Source organism: Talpa occidentalis, unplaced genomic scaffold (genome assembly GCF_014898055.3).
Source record: "Talpa occidentalis isolate TD23 unplaced genomic scaffold, MPIMG_talOcc4v2.1, whole genome shotgun sequence".
NCBI classification, from domain to species: domain Eukaryota; kingdom Metazoa; phylum Chordata; class Mammalia; order Eulipotyphla; family Talpidae; genus Talpa; species Talpa occidentalis.
Genome location: NW_026555331.1, coordinates 120,869,573 through 120,890,183, shown reverse-complemented (window position 1 = coordinate 120,890,183; position 20,611 = coordinate 120,869,573). Strand labels below are relative to the sequence as shown.

At 40.0% G+C, this 20,611-nt stretch overlaps 1 long non-coding RNA gene across 1 annotated transcript in view; it reads right to left on the bottom strand.

Annotated features, from left to right (window-relative positions):
• LOC129145240 (uncharacterized) overlaps positions 1-10,159 on the bottom strand; it is a 30,392-nt gene extending 20,233 nt beyond the window's left edge. Inside the window, exon 1 of the long non-coding RNA XR_008550483.1 lies at positions 10,075-10,159. This is a non-coding gene — a long non-coding RNA (uncharacterized LOC129145240). The remainder of the gene's footprint in view (positions 1-10,074) is intronic.
• Between the last annotated feature and the right edge of the window lie 10,452 nt (positions 10,160-20,611).

Genomic DNA, 20,611 nt, shown 5'->3' with positions numbered 1-20,611 from the left:
TTAGGAAGATAGGTTCCTATACAGTCCTTGAGGTTGGATCATCATAAGACAGTCATTTAATCTCATTCCTCTTTTTTTTTTTAAAGATTTATTTATTTATTTATACAAGCACTGGGTACAGTCAGAAGCACGGGAGGGTGAGAGAATTCACCAGAGCCAGAGCAGGGAGCAGAACAGACAGACTGACAAAATACACTGCTGAGGGGACCAGCGGGCGGCAGGAGAGATCTGCGCGTCATGTAGGACCCTCGCCGGAGGCCAGGGATCGAACCGGTGCTGCAGAGGCTGCAGACAGCTTCCCACAGCCCAGCACTCAACTGCTGCGCCACCGGGGAGGCCCAATCTCATTCCTCTTAGTCAGAGATCCAGCCAAGGGTAGGCTTATGGCCTAGTTCTGGCTAAAGTATTAATAATAAAATGACAAGATTTATAAGATACATACAGGTGTTGTTCTGAGATCTCTACCAGGTTTAATAATTTAATCCATATAATAATTCAATGACATAAATAGTTAAATCATTTTATAGATGAGAAAAGTGAGACACAGATTAGGTAAATAAAATGAACAAAGTGAAACAATTTATAAATGACTGAGATGGGATTTGTACCTAATGAATCTGGCTCTAAAGTCCATGTCTTTTTTTTAAAGATTTATTTATTTATGCATACAAGAACTGGGGTACAGGCCAGAGGTGGGAGGGGGTGAGAGGATTCATCAGAGACACAGTGGGGAGCAGTACAAGCAGATCTACTGAAACACACTGCTGAGGGGAGCAGCAAATGAGATAGGAGAGGTCTACTGACCCATGTCGGTCAGCTCTCTGGCCAGGGATCGAACTCCTGTTACAGTGGCTGTGGATAGCTTTATAGGTTGCATCTTAACCCCTTGTGCCACCAGGGAGGCCCCCTAAAGCCCATGTCCTAATTGTGATATTTCATTGCCTCTAAGGAAAGTCTCCTGAGGAGAGCTTTCCCTTCCAAGTATTACAACAAAGTTATGAGAGGTGAGTTTAATGGCCCCATTCCTTTTTTCAAGGGCATTAATTAAAGACGGAATATTACAATGACCTTGACCTTCCTGTTGAACACTGAACCAATGCCAGTAATAACCTGCTTTTAGATATATAATATGTGACAAAAATAAACTCCTATATGTTTAAGCTGCTCTAATTATATTTGCTTTAACTTACAGCCATGAACCTTCCCAATGAATGCATTTGCATACTACTTTATAACATTGCTTTTCAAATTGCTGCAATTGCTTGTATGTGCATCACCCGTCCCTACTAAACTACATATTTCATAATGGCAGGAGAAAACTAGTCCAGTAGTTAGTACCTGTAATACTTGGCTCCCTCAATTAATGTCCTGGTGTTATCACTTTCCCTTGAATATGGGCTAAAACCAGTAGCTTGCTTCTAATGAATAATTAATGGCAAATGTGATGGGGTGTCACTTCTGAGATCAGGTCATAAAATACTAGCTTGTATCTTACTGGTTATCTGTCTTTCTATTTGTATCTACTGGTTGTCTGTCTGTCTGTCTGTCTGTCTATCTATCTCTATCTCACTTGCTTTCTCAGATGAAGTAGGCTACCGCGTTGTATGCAAAATGATCTATGGAGAGGCAAGATCTAAGGATAACCTCAGAACAACAGCTGGCAAAAAACTGAGGCCCTCAGTACAACAGATCACTGGATCCTACTATGGTGATAGCCTTGACAGCTAATTCTTCCCCAGTAAAACCTTAAGATAACTGTAGCACTGGATGACACCTTAATTGTAGCCTTATGAGAAACCCTGAATTCCTGACACCCCAAAACACCCTGACACTCCATGCTGCATATTGTTGTTTAATAAATTGTTATTTAAGTCACTAAATTATGGGGATGATTTGTTCTAGAGTGATAGGTAACTAATTCAATGTCCAATAATATTCATTGAATAAAGAAATAAATGCCTTTGAATTAAAAATGCTTAAAGGGTGGAAATAAGGAAAAACTCAAGGAGAGCTACACGGAGAGGGTGATACATACCTGAGTTTAGGTTTGAAGGATGAACTGGGGGGATAGAATACAAACAACAGAGGAATCAGCATGTAAAAGGCAGAGAGAATGTAAGGCTATATAAGTAAGGAAAATTACTAGTAAATTAGTTGAAAATGGAGGGCAGTATATCTGTGGAAAGGAGTCTGAGATAAAGGTAGAAAGTTATAATGAGAGGGCCTCCCTGGTGGCGCAGTGGTTGAGCGCTGGATTGCGAAGCTGCCCGCAGCCTCTGCAGCTCCGGTTCGATCCCTGGCCACCGGGTGAGGGTCCCACATGGCGCGCAGACCTCTCCTGCCTCCCACTGCTCCCCTCAGCAGTGTACTTTGGTCCTTCTGCCTGCTCTGCTCCCAGCTCTGGCTCTGGTGAATTCTCTCACCCTCCCGCGCTTCTGACTGTACCCAGTGCTTGTATAAACAAACAAACAAACAAATAAATAAATAAATAAAAATAAATCTTTAAAAAAAAAAAAGAAAGTTATAATGAGAGGAGTATCCTGAAAGTGCGCATGCCCTGTGCCTTCACATGTAAGCTTTCTTCTCAAGGCAATGTTGACCTACTGAAGCTTTTCCTGTAGAGAAGAAACACATTAGATGGTAGCTCTGTTAGTGGGAATGACTGGAAGAAGACAAATTAGAAGATTATTGCAGTAGTTCAGATAAAGAATGAAGATTTCTCAAAATAAGCCTGGAGATGTTGTAGAAAAATGAGCTCTTGATTCAAGAGCTTTATAGGCAATGCGACTAACTCCATGTGGGAGCAAGAAAAAGAATAGAATCTAAAGCTTCTTATAGGCCATGATACGATATAATGCATTCACCTAGACAGGTTATGATCTGAGCTAGAGAAATAAGGTGGGAGCTAAAAAATGAATAAATAGTGAGCACATATCATATGGCAGGCCTGAGCTCATCTCATCACTTATGGTGTTACATTTATTTCTCACAAGGACTTGGTGATTTGTGTGATTAGTCCCACCTTACTGAGACAAGTAAACTGAGGCTCGGAGAAGTCGAACAATTTGCTTGAGATCACGTAACAAGTAAGTGGAAGACTCAGTGTTTCAACTAATATGCCTGTTTTGAAATCTCATGTTGTTTCCACCCTCCATAGTGCTCTAGGAGATTGACAAAGTGAGAGGACCAAGAATGGAGCACTGGAAAATAATAATATTGAAAAAGTGGTGGAGAAAGAGGAGCCTGTGAAATGGACCACTAGTAAGTGGTCTGAGGCAGGAGCAGATTAGAAGGGATGGTGTCATGGACTCAGAAGTAAAGGAGAAATTCAAGATGCAGGATACCATTGACAAAGTCATGGCTCCAGGAAGATAAACAACACCAGAATTATTCTCTGTGGTCTTAGGAGAACCATCTCAATATTGTGGAGCCAAACTGCTGGTGCCCAGGCAAGGCTTAGATAAATAAGTAGAGGCAGTAACACAGACAACTCCTATAAGCCTGCTGTGAAAGGAAGGAGAAAGAGAGAGAGGGAGAGAGAGAAGAAGAGAGAGAGAGACAGAGACAGAAAGACAGAGAGGAAGAGTTAGAGGGATAGAGGGAAGGCAGTGCTCAGAGTTCAGGTGAGTGTTTGTATGATTAGCATAGACATAAGGGAATTAATCAAATTTTGTGCTGAGAAAGAATCAGTGGCCAAAGCCAGGTTTGGCAGATACAGGAGACGAAGATTATTGATGGGATAAAATTTGTCAGGTGACAGGAGAAATCCGGAGAGAGAGGACAGCCTCCACCTTGGTCTCCAAATTCAGTCTCTCCTCTTTGACAAGGAATGATTCTTCCTCTGCCCTCTTCAAGGTGACCTACTTGGTTTCATTACATTTTTTTTTAATACAAGAACCGGGGTACAGGCCAGATTCGCAGGAGGGTGAGAGGATTCACCAGAGACAGATTGGGGAACAGAACAGACAGACTGCTGAGAGGAGAAGCGGGTGAGACAGGAGAGGTCTGCTGTGCCATGTGGGCTTCTCGCTGGCGGGCTGGGATTGAACCCGTGCTGCAGAGGCTGTGGACAGCTTCACAGTGCGGCACTCAACCACCTGCTCCATAAGGTGGTTTCATTACTTTTTAGGTTTGCTCTTGAAAAAAAATTGAGATCTCTAAGGACTAATTCCAGACTCTACTTCTGAGGGGCAGCAGCAGACTACAAAAAGAAGTTCTAATGTGATTTTGGGCTGTATTGTAAATATTCTGTGTGACGCTTGTTTCTTTGTTGTTGTTGTTTTAAAGATTTATTTATTTATGCAAACAAGAACTGGGGTACAGGCCAGAGGTGTAGAGGGTGAGAGGATCCACCAGAGACAGAGTGGGGAACAGAACAGGCAGATTGACTGAAATACAATGCTGAGGGGAGCAGCAGGCGAGTCAGGAGAGATCTGCTGCGCCATGTGGGATGCTCCCTGGCCATCCGGGAATCGAAATCATGCTGAAGTGGCTGCAGATAGTTTTATAGGTTGCGTTTCAACCCCTTGCGCCACCAGGGAGGCCCTGTTTCTTAGTTTTTATTCTCTCTTATATCCTCAGAGCCCTGAGATACTGTAAAGATTCAATAGATTATTGTGGGTTTTTTATATCTAACAACTCAGCTTTGTACACATAGTGTGTGTGTGTGTGTGTGTGTGTGTGTGTATACGTGTGTGATGCACATTTCAGTTTGCATCTTCTTGATCCTGAAAAACTCAGGTCCATATAAATCTCTTATAAAAGACTTCCACTTTTCTTATACAAAAAGACACATACTTCAGCATATAATCCCTGCAATTCCTAGGTTAGAAGGGAGGTTCATACAATAATTCCTACAGGTAAACAATAGTTTTCCTATAATAATATATATAATGTTATATAAATACATAATATATGTATAATCTATATAATACCTATATAATTATTGTTTACCTAATAGTACTACTTAACAGCCAGAAACTGCTGGCTCTCCTCTCCTTCGGATCATGGGGAAGTCCTTTCCTCAGTATGCAGGAACAGATTAATTGCTAATTCTATATGTATCAGTAAATTGTTTGTAAGTGGCCATTATCAAAATGAATGAATTAAATAACAGCATTATGATAGCTACTTAATCAAGAAATTTGACTCAGAGTCAAACCCATTAATACGTTTCTGTTTCTAATATTAGAATTTGCTCAGACTAGGGCAAAATTGAACCAAATTATCATTCAGTTCAACATAAGGTCAAAATGCTATTCTTTTCCACTTCTGTCTGGACACCAGTTCTATTCAGTATTTAAATTAAATGCAATATAATAGGCATATGGCTGGTACATACAGGATGATCCAGCTAGCTTTCGGATGTAGAACATGTTGACATCTAGAAGGAAGGGAGATATATTCCAATCTTTCTGTATGGCAGCTATGATATTGTGTAGTCACTCTCCCCAAGTCACATCTCCATATGTAGACGAAACCCAAGACTCTCCTCTGCATCCCTAAGTCTTCAGCAACAATGAACATAAAAATCACAGAAGGAAGTGGTCAGAACACTTTCCTCCCTATCCAGACTCAGGGTAAGTCAAATACCAGTAATATCCTGAGGGCACTTGACCCAAAGATACACCATGGCTGCATTCTTTACATCATATTCTACTTGTGGGACTTAGTAGACAGTCCTGTGGTCAAGCACTGTCTTGAGCCCAGAGGCAGGAGACTAAGGAGTGAGGGGCTGCCTTTTGAAGTCCTACAGAATATCCTTGCCTTGCGGTAAATTTCCATCACTGGAGTGTTTGGAAGCTGTGTGCCTGACATGGCTGCCTATCAGCAGAGACATAAAGCAGTGTTCTTGGCTGCATGTGATCAATAAATATCCCTCGGCCCTTCTGTGAATAGCAGAGATGGTGACCTCAGTGTCATAGGAAATTTCTAATTTGGATAATTACATTCTGCTTCTCTCTGTTGCTCCTGTAGCTTAAATAGAAAATGGAATTCTTCATTTTTGTTCGTCAACTGCTGCTTAAGTTGCACTGCTGTGAGGTGTCACTGTGAGCTGTTTAACATCTGCTGCGCCCTACTTCAGAGGTGGTTGCATTTTAATTGAATTTCACTTTAATTGACTTGAACACACTATATAGGTAATAAATCTGTTTACAAAATGCTTTCAAGTGTGTTTAGATAGAAAGATTCACATAAATATTAAAACAATAATTAGTTTTATGTAAGATATTTTGGGGATACATTTTTCTTAAATGATATTTTGTGAAACAAAGTCTATTACTGAGTATTTTCCATGAATGTACAATAAAATACACGTTATTTTTTCTTTATAAAGCTAAGAGATTTCAATTAGCAAATCAGTCAGTCAGTGCATATGCTCTCAACACCTACTTAGCACAGGGTTGGGCTCTGGCTCTTATAAAGAGGCTCTGAACAAATCAAAGAGTAAGTTGTTTCCACCTGAGGTCAGGCCCACCCCACTAGAGCAAGCATGGGGAGGGGGGCTATTGGGGGAATGATATCCAAATATGAGGGGTGAGGGAAATAAGATGTTCTGCCTCCCCCAAATCACCTCACTCTCCAGTCTCTCACAAATAGCAAAAATCCCACTATTAAAGCTCTGCATTATCATCATTATTAGGCAATAAGTTGACCAAGTTTGCATGGTTAAAAAATATCAGCGATAGGATTCAATTCTTGGCAAGTGGTTGCTGTTTCTGCCTCCCCAGCCAGGTACCTTGGTGATGGATTAGTTGTGGTAAAGAGATTAGGTAGAGCAAGACCTGAAAAGATCAGCAACTGAAAAAGTATCAAAAACTGTTCTGTATATGATATCCATATATTAGTAGGTTATGTTTTAAATGAAAAAACTGAAAATAAAAACTACCCCATGATTCAGCAGTCTGTCTTCTGGGTATATCCCCAAAGAAAATGAAATTACTACCTTGAAAAGATATCTATATCCCCATGTTCCTTGTAGATTTATTCACACTAGTCAAGATGTGGAAGCAACATCAGTGTCCAGTGAGGGATGAATGGATAAAGAAATTATGGAATATTTTTCACCCTTAAAAAAGGAAAATAATAATAAAAGGGGAAAATAATAATAATAATATTCCATGTGCAACATATGGGTAAACCAACAGAATCTTATACTAAGGAAGAAAATCAAGTACAGAAATAAAAACAACTGCATGGGGGAGTAGGGGGCAGGGAGGGGAGGGATTGGGGTCAAAATAAGGGGGTCGCAATTGTATGGGGAATACAAAAATAAAATTTATAATTAAAAAAAAAACAAACAACTGCATGATCTCACTTACATTTTAGAATCCAAAAAGTACACAGAACCAGAACCAGAGAGTAGAAGGGTGGTGAACAGTGGCAGGGAAGTGAGGGGAAGAGAAGATGTGATTGGAGAGTACAAATGGCGGTAATATGAGATGACTAAGTCTAGAGATCTAATGTACCAAGTGATGACTAAATTAATAATATATTGAATACTGGAAATTTGCTAAAAGAGTAGATTTCAGGTGCTCGCATAACAAGGAAGAGATGCTTTGTCAATTAAGCTTCACTACAGTAATCATTTACAATATATAGGTATAATAAATCATTGTGTTATACACTTAGTATAGACTTTATTTAGGGCCTCCCTTGGTGGCGCAGCGGTTGAGCGCTGGGCTGCGAGGCTGCCCGCAGCCTCTGCAGTGCCGGTACGTTCCATGCCGGCGAGGGTCCCACAAAAAAAAAAAACAAAAAAAAAGACTTTATTTAAAAAATTTTAATTACATCAATAACAAATTGAGAATGAAGCAGTGAAAAAATGCATGTAATATGTAATGTAGGATGCCAAGTAATCTCAAACAGAAAAGAAAGGGCAGTTTCAGAGGACATTTCTGGCAGCATCATTATTAGTATGTCTGCAGGCTGAAAGAAATGACTAGTGAGGAAGAGAGTGAACATACAAAGGTGAGTGGTAGAAGGATGCTTTGAATCCACATATTGGGCTCAATCTTTAGTAGAAGAGGGGCAGAAAAAACAAGAAGTTCTGGGCCTCCCCTGGTGGCGCAGGTGGTTCAGTGCAGCGCTGTGAAGCTTTTCGCAGCCTCTGCAGCGCCAGTTCGATCCCGGCCAGCTGGCAAGGGTCCCACATGGTGCAGCAGACCTCTCCTGTCTCGCCCACTGCTCCCCTCATCAGTGTATTTCCTCAGTTTGCCTGTTCTGTTCCCCGCTCTGTCTCTGGTGAATCCTCTCACCCTCCCGCAAATCTGGCCTGTACACCGGTTCTTGTATAAATAAATAAGTAAATAAATCTTTAAAAAAAAAAGTTCTCAGCTTTTTCAGTGTTTTGAAGTAAGAGGGAGGGGCCTCAACAAGTAGGCTGAGGTAGGCGGAAAGGTTGTCAGATGAATTTAGGGAGATTGATTTAGATAAGGGTTGATTAATTGAGGAACAACAAAGATAAATCAACAAAGCAAGAAAGTTAAGGGGAGTTTTGGATTGATTCATTCGTTCCACTAATTAGGGGGGCCCTTGAAAACAAAGATCAAGGCACAGAGGAAAGGGACTTAGAACAATTTCTTAGAGATGAGGAAAGTCCAAAAAGGGCAGTAAAGTTGTTAGCGGGCAGAATAAGGAAACCCCTGGTGTTTCAGAAATAAATTCTAGCCTTTTACCCAGGCAGGGGAAGAATAAGCACTACTTCAGGAATGGTGAGGTCAGGAGAAGCTTTATTACTCATGCATGAGGTCTCAGTCCTGAATAGCCCATAAGATTTGAGCACCTGTCTAGAAAAAAAGGGTTTCTTTTATACACAACCATCTTACATTTATAACATCCGTTAGCAAGCACAACTATTTGCTGTAAAACTCCAAGACAAAGGGGGAAAGATGCAGACATTCGGGGATGGCCTTTGAGAAATAAATCAGCTTGGCCGGATGTCCAGCCTTGTTAAAATGTAACCTCATTTAGATAAGCTAAAACTTAGATGGACAGCTCTCTAAGGAAAGATTTATTAAGTAAGTAAACTTGTTATTTACAATTGCATTAGATTATTTACTGATGACCCTTTAGCAGGGAGCTGGAGAAATTTATTTGCTTACCAGTTCCCTTTCACTGGGACACCCAAACCTGCCTGCTTTAAATGGGTTCTGCCATCTACCGCATAAAGACAAAACATATTCAGTGTGCAAAACCTTCAATACAGAACTTTAATACAGTGTCAATAGAGAAAAGAGAGGAGAAAGTGTTAGAGGGAAAGGATGTTCTGAGCTAATCCCATACAGGCTTTGTGGACTCTACCCCGACTCCAGACCAAAGCCATCAGGACATTGGGAAAAACAAATCCTGTCACCACCAAAGGGAAAGTGACAGGGACCTGAGGGTGGAGTTAAGCAGCCAGGTGTGGTATAAAAACCAAACACGTGGGACTTGGGGGTTGCTCTCTCCTTGCCTCCTGGCTTCATGGCTCCTGGCTTGCGGCCAGCTCTCAGAGTGCCATTTGGGATTCCTGATCGGCGGATTGGGTAGGACACATTTAAAACTTTGTCTCCCTCTCCCACTTTTCTCCCTGAGTTGTACATTTCCTCATTTGCCCTTCCCTTGTAAATAAACCTTTTATTAACCTTTCGCGTGTGCCTGCAGTAGAGTACTGATACGTCCTTTTAAGCCTGCGGGTGAGGACCCACAGTCAGGCACCCCATTTTGTATCGGGGCTGCCCTATAACAAAAGCATATAGTTAAGACAGTTACCCTAACGAAACCTCCAATTTACCCATCCCCTCGTGGGTAAATACCCAGCCAAACAGGGTTGGACCAAAGCAAAGCCACTGAGGCCTGAAAGCTTTCCACAAATCTAAGTCACCTTCTGGTGGGCACCTATAAGAAAAGGGCAGAAAGAGCCCGGCAAGACTGGAAGGAAAATAGTAAAATCAAAATACAAGTCAAGAGAAAGGCTGCTGTTGTCAGCCTTCTCACAGGTCTCTCTCCCATGTCTCTTCCATTTGTCTCCTTCCATGTTCCCCAAGTCCCTGGTACAAGTCCAAAACAAGCATGGCTTCTTCTTTCATGTACCTCTGCTCCATGTGCTTCCTCCAAGACTTCTCTTCAATCTTCCTTTCCTTTCTTTCCTTCTTCTCATTGCCACTCAGCTCCACCCTTCCTTGGGTGGGGCAGAGAACTTAGAACCTCCCTATTGTATGGATAGCACACTGTTACCAAGGGAGAGGGACGTTAACCCAAGAAAGAAAGCCCATTAGGAACACAAAAAGGCATTGGGAGCTTAGAAAGGTAGAGATATTGATAGCCCAAAGAGAAAAGGATGCAGCATGTTGTATCGTAAGCTGAACAGGTATTTAAGGGCACAAAGTTAAAATTTTTATTCTGAGAGGCATGGCAATACTTAATATGAGCTTGGCATCCATGAAGCATTCATATGTGTAGTCTGCAAATGTTCTTAAATTAAGGTACTTTTCTCTTTTACTTTCCTGAGTACTTAACCTTCATTCCATTAAACCAGAGAATCCTAATGTGAGTGGAGGGGTATGTCTAAGAGATAAGGAACAGAAAGAATACAAAGAACAAGGTAACATTGTGAGATTCAGTTTCTGATATGCAAAATAACCCTAGACAATGAGACAATAGCTTTGCTAGCCAGATTTTTGTCTTGAAAGAGGATTTGCTAAATCCTCTCAATTCCCCACAGTGGCAAATTCATTACTGAGCTTAGAGGACAAAGTCCATAGTGTTATACCATATTGTAGATAACATAGGGCATCCTCCAATGAGCCTTAGGGCTAGGTGGAGGATGTGACATTGATGCAGTGCTTCTCAATGACCAGAAGAGATCATGTCAAACAGGAATCCCAAATGGATCCTGACCTAGTCCAAAGAGACCAGTTATGAATTGCACACCACAGAGACAAATTTTATTTAAAAATATTTTTACCCTTATTATGAGTAAAATATCAGAGGTGCTCTGTTCTCCATTTTATTTTTTTAATCCTGGACACAACCTACTAAATCGATCTCACAGCTTACAAATGAGTTGGATCCATAATTTAAATAACATTACTTTAGGATTTATAATGATGATTTATATATTCATCATTTGCAAGGTGATGGAGATGTTTTGTAATGTACTAGTGCCAATGGAAAGCATATTGGATTGTCAAAGAAGCTGGTGGGGAAATAAAAGTAAACTCAGAAATTAATAAAAGACAGTGTTTCTGGATAAAGAGACTCAGATCAGCCTTTTGTATTCTAAAACAGAAATCTAGAAGTTAAGCAAAATGAATATGGAATTGGGAACTGGAAGACTTTGGAGGACAAAAATGTACATACAGAAAGGTAGGGAAAGAGAAAGCTTTGGTTGGGCACAGTTGGCTTTCACCAAGGTAGTTTCGAGGATATCCCTAAATGGAAATCCTCCGTTAAGTCTGTCCAGTGCAATTTACTAAAGAGAAACAAGCAGGAACCATTCCTGATAATGGTAGGATGTGCAGAGTTCTTTGGCAGAGTGCCAGGTGCTTATTTGAATTGCTGATAGTTGATGATGAACATCTTTATTTGAATTGCTGATGAAATAGTATCCAATTTTGGTTTATCAAAGGTTCAGATGTGTAAAGTATCTCCAACTTAGGGGAAAAGGATTCTGATTCCTAACATATTAACTATTTGTTACTAAAATCCTTATTTGTTTCTCACTGTCCTTATTGTAGTCTCCTGAAGAATCTCCACCTAGTAGTCCTCAGGTGATATACCAAGCATCAATTATAGATTGTGAGGAGAGTCGAGTAAATGGTGAAAATTTGTTACAGGTCAGGAAGAGGGGCACCCCGGACCCCACAAACCTGCTTGCTCTAAATATGTTATGCCATCCACTGCACCAACACAAAACATAGGAGATTTTAATGGGAAGGAACTTCAATACACTTAGGAAACAATACAGGAAAGGAAGGCAAAGAATATAGTTTCTAAATCGAGTACCCAAAGTTACCCGTCCCCTCGTAGGTAAAAGTCCACCCAAGCAGGATTGGCCCAGAACAAGGCACCAAAGCCGACCACAAGTCTAAAGCACCTTTCAGTGGGGACCCACAGAAAAGGATCAGAAACAACCAGGCAAGTCTGGAAGGAAAAGAGCAAAATTAAAATCAAGACAAAAACCACCATTGTCACCTCCCCATGGGTCTCTCACCCACATCTGTTTCAACCAGTCCACAACCAAAAGTCAAGTGTAGTTTCTTCACTTGTCTCTCAACTCCATGTGCCTCCTCCAGGTCTCCTGGCTCTCCAAACTGCTTTCTTTCCTCCTCAGTCTCCTCTGCAGCTTCTTCTCTCCCTGCTCAGCGCCACCCTCCTTTGGGTGGGGCAGGAAACCTGGAACTTCTCCCTTTCCTGGGGACCACCCTGTTACAGATTGACCATAGGAACAGGTATTCCAGAGAGAAAGTTTAACAGGCTGAAAGGCATAACTCAACAGTTGGGTATCTTTGTTGGAAACCAGGAGGGGGAAAGTAGTGAATTTAAGCAAGAGAATCAAAATGGGAAAGAAGAGAGAGAGGCAGGCAGGAGGAGGGAAAGAAGGACATTGTTGCAGCAACTTGCAAATCCAACTGAGCAAGCATGCATTAAGGACAGTCTTCAGAGCAGTCTAGTGACCTCAGAAACAAGAATCAGTGGAAGATCTCTTCAAAGTGCAGTCACTAAATGAGTCAATTACTTCTATCAGGATCAGTTTAAGACTGAAAATCCCAGGGAAAAACCTCTAATGGCCTACATAAAGGTCCCAGTTTTCCCCCCTTGACTAGGAGATGGCAGGGGATCTGTAGAGTCCATATCGAGTGAGGGGTGGGGGGAGGAGGGATAATTCTCCGGAGCAAAACTGAGTCACATATGACAGAATAGGGATCAGATGCTAGAAGGGAAAATGAGTGCTCCTTGCAATTGCCTTCAGGGAACGAACTAAGTTGTTACAGAAGGCAACTGCAGGCGACCTTATTGGGCCCCCGAGGAGAGAGAGCAACTGACTTGGGTCTGAAAGGTCTGGAATGCTCTCATGGCTCATTTCCAAAGCAAATGCACTTGACTGCCCACATTCCCTACCAGGACTGAATTTGGAATTCAAACCAAACATCATTTGGATAGAAGAGATATGACTTTACCGGGCTATTTCAAAGAGCACATCAAAAAACTCTTTGTAAATAAATCATAGTGCTATAAGTGTTACATAAATCTTGAAGGACTATAACTGCTCTTCAATATGCAACTAGGTTAAGTTACAAGTAATGGCAAAAGCCAGAACATTGCTGAATATATTTTTTCCTTTCCCTTTTATTCTTTGAAAAGGTGAAAGTGTTGATTTCTATGCCTTTGGGAAGTTATGGATCAACCCAGCCCATTATTTTCCTCATGACCTGTCATGCTTTTCTATATTTTAAACTCTTCCAATGCAAATTTGGATTTTTTTCCATGCAAATGCAGCCTTTTAATGGAAAGCACTAGATTATTTTTTAAATCAGTGGAGAACACAGTTTATTGAAAGATTAATGCTACTTAAATGAATAAACTTCACACACAACTTGAGATATATCTATCAATAAGTTTAAGGAAACTACCACAAAGACAAAAGTATGCAAACCCACACACTCCTATTATTGCTGCTAATATTGCTATTTCCTGAGTGTGTTAGTTCATCTGAAGTTGAAAAATATCCATTCATAATCAGACAGAGGTGTACCTTAGGGAAGACTGTTATTTGCAGAGCTCACATCATATAAAATATATGATCCGGGCCTCCCTGGTGGTACAGGGGTTAAAGACAGTGCTATCAAGCTATAGCAGCCACTGCAGCAACAGTTTGATCTCTGGCCAACCAGGTAGCTACCCACATGGTGCAGCAGACTTCTCCTGTCTCTCCGTTGCTCCCCTCAGCAATGTATTTCAGTAGATCCACCTGTTCTGCTCTCCACTCTCTCTGGCCTGTACCCCAGTTCTTGTATGCATAAAAAAAAATATGTTCCTTGCCTCGGCTCTGCCTTTACTAAAAATTTTCAACAAGCCAATTGCAACTCAGTTTATGATATCTACTACTGCTATTTTCCAGTAAATCACTGCTTTTGTGTAAAGATGATGCAAATTCTTAAGCAACTTCAGCAGTATGGTATAATGCCAGGTTGGAGATGTAGTTCTCAAACTACATGTTACAGGGCAGAGAGAAGGGTACCCCAGAACCCTCAAATCTGACTATTCTAAATAGGGTCTGCCATCCTCTACATCAAGACAAAACATACTCTAGTGCATAAGACCCTTAATGGAAAGAAACCTTAATACAAATAATGTGCAATACAGAAATCAAGATAATACAAATAGTATCCAAAATCAAAATCAAGATAAAAGCTGCCATTGTTAACCTCCCCACAGGTCTCTCACACCCACATTTATTTCAGCCAGTCCAAGACCAAAAAGCAAGTGCAGCTTTTTCACATGTCTCTCTGCTCCATGTGCCTCCTTCAGGTCTCCTTCTTGCTCTCTATCTTTCTTCCTTCCTATCCTTCTTCCTTCTCCACTCCTCTCCAGCTTCTTTTCCCTGTTCAGTTCCACCCTCCCTTGGGTGGGGCAAGGAACCTGGAACATCCCCTTTCCTGGGGACCACCCTGTGTTACTTATAGAAACTCCAGATTCTAACACCTGGACCACTTGCTTTTCTGGGACAAGTTCTCTAAGGTTGCATAATAAATGTAATCTCTGCTTAGCGAAACCTATTTAACCTTACAGGATAGATAACCCACTACTCAAAACTGATTTCTATGAGCCATATTAAAAAAAGTAGAGAAGCTAGGGCCCCCCCTGGTGGCATAGGAATTAAGTCTCAGTGCTATCACTGAGACAGCCTGACTTCAATCCCCAGCCTGAGTTAAATCTCCAGCCAGGGAACCCATACATGGCACAGCAGACCTCTCCTGTCTCATCCACTGCTTTCCTTGGCAGTGTATTTCAGTAGATCTGCCTGTTCTTTTTCCCACTGTCTCTGGTGAATCCTCTCACCCTCTGCACCTCTGGCCTACATCCTAGATCTTGTATGCATAAATAAATAAAACAAATCTTAAAAAAAAAAAGTACAGAAGCTAATACTATAGCAACAGAAAGAGCTTAAGACTGTCATCATTTTTTTCAATCTGTAGCTATTAATCCTAATTGGGGAGGAGGAAGTGGCTGATGGATAGTGAGGAAAATGAGAAGGTCACATGCTTTATATAAATTGATTAGATAGAACAGGCATTTAATCAATTGCATTTGGTCACTAGATAATCTACCTTCAGACAGAATATCAGTTTCATGAAAACTAGATGTTTGTATTTATATAATGAGTTTCATGCCTTTTCCTGGCTTCAAATTTCTTAAAAATATGTCAGTATAAATGAGTGAGGATAAAAATATCTACTCATGCCACTCCTTCCTACCATTCTAGGAAAGGCAATTTCAAAAGATATTTGCTCAAAATGTTTAAGCAAAAAAACTTTTGTAAGAGTCACAGAAATTCCATCAATTCATTGCCATAATGAATCAACCAAACAACTACAAAATTTTGATTTACCCCTTTATCATAAGTCGTAGACTTAATTACCAGCCTTTCTCATACATTATTTGTATTAACCATGGCTCCTCACTGTGTCTGTGAAAATATATACTAATATTTTATATAGCCTTTTTTTTCTTTGGTTTTTCATCTAAGCAACCAATTCTAATTTCCACTAATTCTAATTTCCACTAATTTCAACTAATTCTATTTCCACTAATGTCTGCTTTAGTAATTTGCCACCTCTTCAGCATGTCGAATGATGAAACTTTCAAATTTGATATTTCCAGATACAGTACTACATTTTCATGACTTAAATCAATTTGAATAAGATTTGTCTTGGATGGGGAACCATGAATGGTTTGTTGTTATCTAGAGTGCTATAGTAGAACCTTAATTTTTAGTTGGAAGGATCATCTTTTGATCTACAACATAATTACTTGTCTGAGGACCCCAAATTTTTCTTTCTCATCCAATCTTATTTAGAGTCATGACTTAATCATCTGTATCAGAAATTACAATTTTTTGGCTTCCTTGCTTCTCCCTGGCCTGGTTCCATGGCCTGGGAGTCCCACTTTATTTCTGTTCCTTTTCTCCTCAATAAACTTTAAAAAAAAATAAAGAAATTACATTTTTTTTTACCTCACATGGAACTTGTTCTTCCATTAGGCATGCAGAATCAACTTTATCCAAGTGCTGCTCATCATGCTATTCAGTAATTCATTATAACCTATGAGACTTGTGAATCAAAAATATAATTTCAATAAAGTTTTGAATTTTTAAGGGACTTAATTATAGCCCTAAGATTATGAAAAAGTTGTTTGTTGTTTGATTCCTTTTTGGCTATTCTACAGGTTGAATGATATCTAGTTTTCATTATATCCAAGAGATTTTTTTTTTTTCATTTCTTGTGTTAGGCCTTTCTGTAGATTAAGGTAACTATGAATCTAAAACTTATGTAACTGCCACACGTGAACAAATTGGGGAGGAAGGGCAATATTTTTCTTGCAAAAATTTTGCCCTGCACTTTTCTTGAAATAGCTGCCTTGTAGAATTAGCTCAGACTCTCCACTGCCCAAACTCCCCCTGTATTTCAGGCATCTGAAATAAATGACTAGAGGAATTTTTATTTTCGGGGCCAGCCTTAGGCACAATAAGATTCAGGAAGAAGAAGAAAATAACTCCTCCAACAAAAAGCAAAATTTTCTTTCACCTGCTAATGTGACCTGAAATTCTTTTTGCAGAAATCAAAGTGTCTTGTTTCACAGTTAGAAATCAAGGGCACACACCTGGAAGAGTTAAACCAGTGTAGATGAGATGCAATCTGACTGCAGATGTTGCTGATAGGAGTTGATTATGAAGGTTTGTGAAAATAAAACATGGTAGTTAGGAAAATAAAAGATGGATCAGCAAAGGTGAGAATGGAAGGCTGTTGGTGATGAGTAAGACACAGAAAAAGAGAAGTTTGGGGGAAATGGAATCGAGTAATAGGTGGTCAGGAGACTGAGAGAACAGCTAGAACTGTTTTGCCTAATTGGGTAAGGCTCTAATGATAAATGAACCAGGGAAAGTAAAAAAAAAAGCAAAACTTGTGGCATTTATACACATGTATCTGCTTAACTAAGATGTTTCTGAAAAGCTGTGAAAATTGAAAGAAAAGATCCTTAGACATCAAATATTGAGGCAATATTTTGAAATATGGAAGAATCTCAAAGCTAAGCATTTATACTCATTTGTACTCCAATCAAAGTGTATGGAACATTTGTAACAGTATGGAAAAAAAATCCATGACACAGGTGGTCAGAATATACTGAAATATGTTTATATGGGTGTAGGGGCAGGAATGGACACGGTGCAGGTTTTCTAGGATCCAGCAGGATGGGTAAAGGAGGAGTCAGAGTCCTCAGTGTTTTTTTTGCAGGTCTTTTATTGGGATTACCAGGTACACAGCAGACGGGTGCTGGGGGGCCAGGAGGCTGGCAGGCCTCCTAGGCCCCAGCAAGTCTTCACCCTATCTGGGCTCTCCGGCATTCTCTGCTTCTCTCTCATCTTCTGCTACTTCTTTCTCGGCTTCTCTTTCGGCTTCTGCTGCTGCTAGTGTCCCCGTGACGCCGCCCTTAAAAGTCCAGTCTCTAAGCCCAGGTGTACCCACTTCAGGTTCCCGCCATCAGGCATGCATTCAGGATCACAGGGTTCCCTCATCTATCCTGATGGCGGGAGGGCAGAAAAGCCTGATACCTTTTACCTTACCCTACAATGGGATTAAAATGCTGATTTAAAATGGCACTCTAAATCTCACTAACATACTTGGACATTCTGATATGCAAGGGAAAACAAAAATAATTTCCATATTTACAGGGACTTGGAGGGGAATTCATGTAATTTAGGTTAGAGAGTTTCTCATCAATGTAGTGAACCATGCTATAGAAATGTGTCAGCAAACACCCTAGAACAATGAAGCAATTCCTAACAAGGTAATTATCTCTGACGAGTGACCTGACCTAACAATTTAAGGCAAGTATACAAATGAAAAAGGAAATGGAAAGAAAAATTAAAATTTGCTCAAATTGAATAAACTCTGGTAAAATCAAGATAAAGTAAGAATTTGGCATATAATAACACAGCATTAATGGAAAGTGCAGTGCTCATTGGCTACAAAAATGAGTTCAGCAGGATTAATCATCTCAAATCTTTTCCTTTTTGGATAAGACTTACGGTTTGGATAAAACTTACGGTGGAACACGGAAGCATGGTATAGATCTAATGTATCTTGATTTGTAATAAATATTTAATAAAGATTTCCATGACAGCCTTGTGGGTGAGCTGTTGATATGACGTCATTGTTAGTCAAGGAATTTTGCACAGCTGCAGTTGTTGCTTATGAATGACATCCTGTAGGTGAAATCACTTCCAGATCAAATCCTGGATAAAGCACACAGCACTCCTGGGGAGACACCATCGTCAGCAAAGCCTTAAATGGCTCTTCATTTGCCCTATTCAACAATATCAGTGACTTGGATAAGTCCCAGAAAGCCAAGTTACCTAAATCTCAAAAATAAAATTAGGAATGATTTATTTAGTGGAACAAACTATATAATATATAATTATAATTTATTGTTTCTATGAACTCACATATTGGGTTAAAATATGTAGTGAGAAATTTAATTTTAAAAAGTCATAATTTTTTTTAAAGATTTATTTATTTATACAAGAATCAGGGTATAGGCCAGAGGTGCGGGAGGATGAGAGGATTCACCAGAGACAGAGCAGGGAACAGAACAGGCAAACTGACCGAAATACACTGCTGAGGGGAGCAGTGGGCGAGACAGGAGAGGTCTGCTGCGCCATGTGGGTTGCTCAGGCTGCAGACAGCTTCACGGGGCTGTGCTAAACCACCTGTGCCACCAGAGAGGTCCTAAAAAAGTCATAATTTATGATTTTTTCACTAAAAAATCTCCAAATCTCCAAGTGTGGTTTGGAGATATGATTCAGAAACACATTGTTTTTCCTGAAATTATCTTATAGAATATCATTCTGTCTTTAAAGAATAGTATCCAGATCACGAAACTAATAGTTCCTTCATTACTGGAGTTTTGCATTTGATTTTTTTAATTTTCACATTTTAATGAAAACAATGACAAATTGTGAAATTGTCACAATTGGAGCAGGAGACCTTATCTACTGAGAAACAATAGAAAGGAACAATTTACTTAGTGTTGATAAGAAAAAACTAAGAAAGCCCATGACATTGATACACAATTACGTAAAGATGATGTGGATCATACACATAATGGAATAATACTATAAAAAACATGAGATCCCCTTTGCAGTGCCCGTTTGATTGTGCCGGCCAGCAAGGGTCCCACATGGTGTGACAGACCTCTCCTGTTGCACCCTCTGCTCCCCTCAGCAGTGTATTTCAGTCAGTCTGCCTGTTCTGTTCCCCGCTCTGTTTCTGGTGAATCATCTCACCCTCCTGCACATCTAGTCTATACCCTGGTTCTTGTATAAATAAATAAATAAATTTTTAAAAATAATTAAAAAAAAAAAAAAACATGAGATCCTGCTACTTGCAACAACATGAATGGAACTGGAGAGTATTATGCTAAGTGAAATAACTGAGAGGGGAAATGATTTCACTCACATATGAAAGATAAACAAAATCAATGAACAAACAAAACAAAACAAAAACCAAATTCTTAGATGGCAAGAACAAAATAGTGGTAACCAGAGGGAAAGGGGCAGGGACTGGTAAATTGAGTCTAAGTGGTAAAATGTTGAAGTGTGGAAGTTAGATTTTTGTTGGTGAACCAAATGTAGTACATATAGATGTTGCTTTATAATGCTGTACACCTCATATCTATATAATGTTTTAAAACAATGTTATTTCAACAAAACAAATTTGATAAAAAGAAAGTCCATGATACAGATTTTTCTGAAAAATTCCAGAGGAAGGATAAAATACCCCCAGATTCTATGATTTGGGGTACCATCTCAAATATATTAGTGTGGTATGTGGAGCGGGGGCCTCTGGGACAGAATTAGGACTGGATTAGGGCTTTAGAGTAGGGCCCTCATGATGGGGTTTGTGGCTTTATAAGAAGAGGAAGAGCAATTCCTTTCTTTCAACCATGTGGTACACAGTGAGAAGGCAGCCATCTGTAAATCAGGCAGAGCCTTCACCAGAACCTGATCATGCTGGCTTCCAGATATTAGACTTCTAACCTCCAGAACTGTGGGGAAATAAATATCTGTTTTTTAAGTCACCTAGTCTATGGTATTTTATTATGGTAGCCTGCACTGACTGATACAAGCAATAACCAAATGAGGTTCTGGATCAAGAGAAAGACTTTTAAGTTTAATTATTTTTTAGAAGGGGCAAGATTGAGCATGTTTCTAGGATCAGAGGAGAAAGTCAATGAGCATGGAGAGATTGAAGAGACAGATATTAGATCGAATAATGGAGCAAATTAGTAGGAAGTGGGGCCAAGAACATGATATGGGGATTCACCTAAAATAGGAAAAACGCATACT